The following is a 5,524-nucleotide window of genomic DNA, read 5'->3' as shown; positions in this document are numbered from 1 at the left end:
TTGTTTGAACGGCTGGGCTAATTCCAATTTATTTAGTAATTAATACAGATGTTGAACATGGGCTACTTGTGCTGCACTATAAATCATTGAAATACCCGTATGTTGCGCCAAAAAAACTTGCGTACACAAGCTCAGACCTGACGTGAGATTTCATCGCAGCCTGCGCTCACCTTCAAATTGATAAATGCCAAGCTCAACGTTGAAATGAGCGTACGTCCATTTTACGCACGTTTTCTGTCGTACGCTCGTTTGATAAATGAGGGCCCTCGTCTTGCCCTTTCCCTCCTGCATTGTGATCTCGTAAATGTTCCTACTTTTTTATTTTACTATATAGTCTTCACCGACCAGCTCTACAATCAATGTCAGCTCCTTTTTATAGCCACAATCACTCTCACTTTCTCCCGCATTCATCTCTCTATTTAGTCTTTCTTTATCTCTCCTACTATTCGCCATGCTTTCTCCCTCATTAGGCCTACTAACGGAATTGTGATCCTGTGTTATTCCTTTCTCGATCGCTTCAACATGTTCAGAATCATTCTCCCATTCTACTTGTGTCGAACTGGTATTAACTTCCATGTTTTCATTTACAAATTTTTCCATCCATTCATTGAAAGCATAATCAATCTCGGGTTCTACATGAATCAAAGTGGCCTTACCTTCTATTTTGTCATTTACCAAGTTATCCATCCAATCAAAAAAAGTATAAACAATCCCCCAAACAGCCAGGCTGCAGGGGAAATGAATCAAACATAAAACTATCACAAAAACACCTTATCACTCACAAGCACAGGCGGTCCCAACAAACACTCGACTGCTCTCTGCTCACTTCCTGCTTGCACATCTGAACGGGATCAGACGAGATCGAGCGTGTTCAGGGTGTTATGGCCGCAAGCATTTATATCAGGGTCCATACTAGCTTTTTTGCAGGAGGAGCACATAAGGAGTGAGAGCGCTGCCGAGGCCAGAGCCGGCACTTGTACATAAACAATGATTAGTTCCATAATGAATGAAAGAAATGAATGAATGAATACTTTATTCCAGACTCAGAGTTCCATATCAAAACGCAATGCAACTTTTGAAGAAATTTAACATTGCAAAACCTGGAATGGACTGCAGTAGGCAACGCACTGCAGGCATTCATAGCTATTATTTCTTTAGAACAACATGATCAGGAGAGAGCGCAAACGCAGTTCCCCACTACCAGAAATTATGCAATCGAGATTCCCACATTTGGGGAATTCGCAACAGCCTCAGTGCAATGGCTGAGCCTCGCTATGGGTGAACCACCTTCTCTTCATGGTATCCCCCTTGCCAGGTAAGTATGAGTTGTACACGTTCAGGTGGGCTGAACGGTGCCCAGGCGTGTTCCCGTGGAAAACGGTTGCAAAGCATTCAGAAATGTCTAGACTTTAATAAACACTGTAGACCACCGGTCACACGATGGCGAATCTGAAATCTCCCCTATCCATTCTCTCTCAACCTCCCTCATAACCTCCTCATCCCAATGTGTCTCTTGTAAACATATTATTTCTGACGCACACACCATCAAGGTTTGCTGCCTCCTGTTCCTGTCTCTTAGCCCATTCGCATTAAAAGAAGATATCTTGATCATTAAAAGTATAAATAAGAAGAGATTCCACAAGTTACGTTATCATTTTGCACTTTTTTCCCCTGTTGGATACACATCCTGCACACCTTCTCCTGTTTATCGTGGATCACCCTGAAATATTGGCGGCCCGTAGCAGTGTTGAACTTTGTTTAGTACAGCAGTGACTGCACTAAATCATTGAATTTAACTTTGACAAACCTCATCCCGTCTGCAACTTTGGTACCGGGCCACATTCTCCTTTTAATAGGTGACCCAGCTGAGACCCCCCACCCTTGTAGTTTCCCGATAACGTCACTGTCCGAGGTGTATGCCGGCAGCTCCAAAAACGAAACCACCGTTTCGTCATTAGTGAGCTCTATCGCCATAACTCTACTCCCTCTTAGTTTGAAACCGTCCATGAATTTATTTTTCCCACTAAGATGTCCCATTGTTAATTCATATTTTTTCGTTCCAATTTTGCGGCAAGCCATCAGCTCCCCGCACATCTCTCTCGTAGCCTTCATCACTTCCATCACCGTTACTTTGTCTTCACCGATCAGTTCCACACTCACTGTCACTTCTTTATCTCCAGCCTCGTCTCCCCTCTGGTCTTTCATTCTGTGGTCTATTCCATTCATGCCTTTTCCATTTCCATTTTCCATTGCCATTTTGTCCATCCACGGGATAATCCTCGCCAAAAGAATGGGAGAATTGTGGTCCTACCAGCGTTGACGTATAGAAAAAAATCTGAAAAGTACCTTGTTGGCACACACAGTCCCAACAAACACTCTACTGCTCAGTGCACACTTCCTACTCACACACCTGAACGGTATCAGACCAGACGAGATCGGGCGTGCTCAGGGTGGTATGGCCGTAAGCAATTATTGCCGGGTCCATACTAGCTTTTATACAGGAGGAGCACATAAGGAGCACATAAGGAGTGAGAGCTGATCATATATGCAATTATTTCTTAAAGAGCCCATGCCATTAAAATCACATTTTTCCTGTTGTTTGTTAAATAACATAGGTCTGAATAAGTTTGTGAGCTGTGGTAAGTTTGAAATCTATGCAGTGTGTCCGCTGAATGCAATAGGCAATGAAAGGAAAAAGGCAGAAGAAATGAGCCTGGATAAGGATAAGGTGACACTGTGACGTAGCGTTGTCAAACTATTATTCATGGCCCTGCCCACTTGGTTGGTTCGTAACCACCCACAAGAATTCTGAAGGAGTCGTGATTGAGCTAGTGCTAAATGCTAATACGTGTATGGTAGTTGCTTAGTTCGTAGTAACAGGCTAGTTACAGAATTTTGAATGCAATGGCAGAACAACATCGAAGTACATGAACTGCGACATGCTGCCTGCCGCCGGTTGCCGCGGCGCGAGGCACCACCGCCGCGAAGCACCACCGCCCGGCAGCGGGCAGCCGGGCGGTGGTGCCGCGGTGGTGCCTTGCGCCGGCAGCAGGCAGCAGGCAGCGCGCGGTTCTGTCTACTACAGATTGATGTGGAAGTGGAAGAACCAGAGACGTCGGAGAACCCGACGAAGTCCTTTGTGATTCATTATATCGTCTGGACGTGCACACAGCTTTTGGCCGTGATAATATGTATTATTTGATATAGATATCCATGTATTATATGATATTATTTAGATATAGAGCTCCAGGACTGTAACGCAAGTGTACAGTTCCTTGTTATTTGGATAACCGTTCTGCTGTTGGTGTGATGGCGCATAACACGTCGGACTCTCGTCTCTGGTATTTCTACAACGAGACTCGTAGTGGGGGTTATCTCAGCCATGGTTGAGAATGAATTGGGGGAAAGGAACATTGGCTTTGACTCCCTGAAGTAGGCATGAACCACAACATGGAGGAGAAAGGGATTGTTGACCGCGGTCGTCTCCCGCCGGAGCCTCGCTGCCGATGGACCACCGCTTCAGGAGGCGGTGATTAGCGCTGACCGCTGCCGAGGCGGCGGGAAGCAGGGCTCAAGCGGGATACATTCGCGGCCAACAATCCCCTTCTCCTCCATGTCATGGTTCATGTACTTCAGGGAGTCAAAGCCAAAGTTCCTTTCCCCCAATTCATTCTCAACCATGGCTGAGATAACCCCCACTACGAGTCTCGTTGTAGAAATACCAGAGACGAGAGTCCGACGTGTTGTTTAGATCCTAATAACAACTCCAGCAGCGTTACAGTCCTGGGGCTCTACATCTAAATAATATCATATAATACATAGATATCTATATCAAATAATACATATTATCACGGCCAAAACCTGGGTGCAGACGATATAATGAATCGCAAAGGACTTCGTCGGGTTCTCCGACGTCTCTGGTTCTTCCACTTCCACATCAATCTGAAGAAGACGCGGTCGTTTGATCGTCTGGAGGCTCACACAGCTTTTGGCCGTGATAATATATATTATGATATAGATATCTATGTATAAAATGCGTTTCTAAGATCCATTGCGATACATCCACCGTAAACAGAGCGCATGGTACCGTGGCTACAAGCTGCTCAGGGCCAGGTGATAATATATATTATAGATTATATGATATAGATATGTATAATATGGGTTTATAAGAGCCATTGCGATACATCCACCGTAAACAGAGCGCATGCAGGGCCAGGTGATAATATACATCATATATTATATTATATTATATAGATATCTATGTATAATATGGGTTTCTACGAGCCATTGCGATACATCCACCGTCAACAGAGCGGCGAGCGCATGGTACTGTGGCTACAAGCTGCTCAGGGCCACACCCCCACCCCCCTCCTTGACCTGCCTTGACACGCCCACCTTAACCAGAGCGCATTGTACTGTGGCTACAAGCTGCTCAGGGCCACACCCCCACCCCCCTCCTTGACCTGCCTTGACACGCCCACCGAAACAGCGCGTTTGGGGGAAGCTCAATGTGCGACTGGTTTGGAGTGGCTGTAACTCTGCACCACGGCTGAATTTCGGGGACGTCTTTGAATACTGTGTTTGTAGCCAACTAATACCTATATTAAAGCATCCATAAATAGCATGGCATGGGATCTTTAAGAATCCTGGGATGCCCTCATAAATGATGTCCTTTATTTGTCTAATCCCTCCTTCTATGAATTTGGGCTCATATAATGTTTTGCCATTGTGTTTAATTTTTTCGTTTAAAAACAGGGGCAGTTTTACCAACGGTTGTATCCTCTCACATTCATATTGCATCTTAGGTAAGAATTTCCTCCAGGCTTCAAAGACCTCTCTATAAAATTCTGGTATGGTTATCGTCATTGACTGTTTTAGGCCCATGTACCACACATACTGTCCTATGCCACCCACAACATTAATATATTTCTCCATAAAATCCCACAATATATTTCTTCACCGTTTTAATCCTTAATGCTGTCTTTTTTGTTTCTATATCTAAAAAAATCAGCCCTCCACGCCATTTTCCCACCGTTTTTATTTTGTTGATAACTCCTTTCCATGTTGCCTCAGTTGCCTCTTTAGTTTCAACACCTAAATATATGCCCAACACTTTAATATACCTATCCTCCACCCTTAAACCTACTTCCTCTCTCTCTACATTGCCTATATACATTATTTCTGATTTTTCTTGTGCCCGACACTCTCCCATATATCTCTGCCAATTCTAGCACCCTTTTCACACTGTTCCCATCCCTCACTGTTATTGTTTTGTTGTCTGCATATTGATTTATTGTATGTATGCGCTCCCAGATGGTAGTTGTATGCCCTGATCTCTTGCGTCGTTTTTAATTAGTAAGGCCAGGGGCTCTGCCGAAATGGCAGAGAGCAACGCCGATAGAGAACATCCCTGCCTTATCGATCTCCCTAGTCAAAATCTGTCAGTCAGCACTCCATTTATTTTGACACAGCTCCTTGCACCCTCGTACAACCTCCTCACCCACCCCACTAATCTCTCTCCAAA

The 5,524-nt window shown here is 44.6% G+C and overlaps 1 pseudogene; it reads right to left on the bottom strand.

Annotated features, from left to right (window-relative positions):
- Window positions 1-1,169: 1,169 nt before the first annotated feature.
- On the bottom strand, window positions 1,170-1,323 carry LOC115559375 (uncharacterized; annotated as a pseudogene).
- Window positions 1,324-5,524: the final 4,201 nt, after the last annotated feature.

This window comes from Gadus morhua, chromosome 14 (genome assembly GCF_902167405.1).
Source record: "Gadus morhua chromosome 14, gadMor3.0, whole genome shotgun sequence".
In the NCBI taxonomy this organism is placed as follows: domain Eukaryota; kingdom Metazoa; phylum Chordata; class Actinopteri; order Gadiformes; family Gadidae; genus Gadus; species Gadus morhua.
The sequence above is the reverse complement of the archived record's forward strand: the minus strand, read 5'-3'. Positions and strand labels throughout refer to the sequence as shown.